This window comes from Quercus suber, unplaced genomic scaffold, assembly GCF_002906115.3.
Source record: "Quercus suber isolate HL8 unplaced genomic scaffold, Cork oak 2.0 scaffold_213, whole genome shotgun sequence".
Taxonomy (NCBI): domain Eukaryota; kingdom Viridiplantae; phylum Streptophyta; class Magnoliopsida; order Fagales; family Fagaceae; genus Quercus; species Quercus suber.
The window spans coordinates 478,058-479,397 of record NW_027069671.1 but is presented as its reverse complement, the minus strand read 5'-3'; the positions used below and the strand labels follow the sequence as shown (position 1 = coordinate 479,397).

General features: G+C 35.7%; 1 pseudogene; it reads left to right on the top strand.

Moving 5' to 3' along the window:
• The first annotated feature begins 224 nt into the window (after window positions 1-224).
• LOC112037285 (two pore potassium channel a-like) lies at window positions 225-1,032 on the top strand (annotated as a pseudogene).
• The last annotated feature ends 308 nt before the right edge of the window (window positions 1,033-1,340 follow it).

Genomic DNA, 1,340 nt, shown 5'->3' with positions numbered 1-1,340 from the left:
TTCATGCTCGTTGTGCACAAAGAATATGATTGTTGTTGAGGTCAAAATGGAAGGAAAAGTTTTGTTGTGTTTAATTCAGTACATAAATTTTGCTGCTTATAAAAGTTCACTTTCTTTGATTGAAAAATTGGATGGTATTTACATGAAAAATGGGACTAACATGCTACCTTTAAACTCTAATGCGTGTATGCTGGTCTATAAATACTAGTTGCTGAATCATCACAATGGCCTTCAATGGTGCTGAGAAGCTTACTACTCTGTCAGGATTGGAAGAGCCTACACCCCACAAACAAATAATAATAAGGAAGATGGTCTTAAGAGAAGAATATATGGCAGGTACTGCAAAAGTGCTTCCCTTGCAGATTCTGTTTTTCCAAAGGCAAATGGTACTGCCCCAACTCTTCAATCTGAATTCAATTCTGTGAAACTAGAGCCAGCTTATAAGCAAGTAGGCATACTCTTCGGCATCTACATGGTTGTGGGAACTTTGTGCTTCTACTTCTTGTCGCCCAATTTCAAGGGGGAGGAAACAAATGGACTTGTTGATTCTATCTACTATGTTGCTTCCACAATGACCACAGTTGGGAATGGGGACCTTGTGCCTGATAACGGCTTTACGAAGCTACTCTCCAGAATTTTTGCAGGCAAATGGCATTGGTCAAGTTGGTTTTTGCACAGATGACAAAAATTCAAGATCTTGAGGCTGCAGATCTTGATGGTGATAGGGTTGTAAAGTAAGTTGATATTTGGTCAATTAGGGCCTATTTTTTTGCTGATTGTTCTCCCATATCCTCTACTATCTATATGTACAATTTATTTTCTGCTGATTGATCAATTAGGGTCTAATTTATTCTTTGACTTCTTCATTTCAATAGTTCCAGTGAGTACATCTTATATAAGCTCAAAGAGATGGGGAAGATTACACAAGAAGATATTTCACTTGTAATGAAGGATTTGGAGGACCTTGATCAGTCTGGAAGCTAATCAACATCTGATATCAAGCCTGCTAAGCCATCTCAAACAGACAAGTGAAAGTACTTCAAAGTGTATTGAGTATTTACATTCTATGCTAGTGAACATATAAAGGGCAAGTCCGTATCGACACTTCAAAGACACTTCTACATATGTGTCCTATAAAGAAATATTTTTTTTATTGTAAACAAATATTTTAATTTTAGACATGTTTAATTTTCAAGATTTTGATAGTTATTATTTATTTTGAAGAATAAATCTTATAAATAAACATGAAATATGTGTATAAATGCATTGGAAGAACACTAGATGAACCGCATGTAAAGAGATGGACATGTGGCAAGTCCATTGATCACATGTCAAAATGT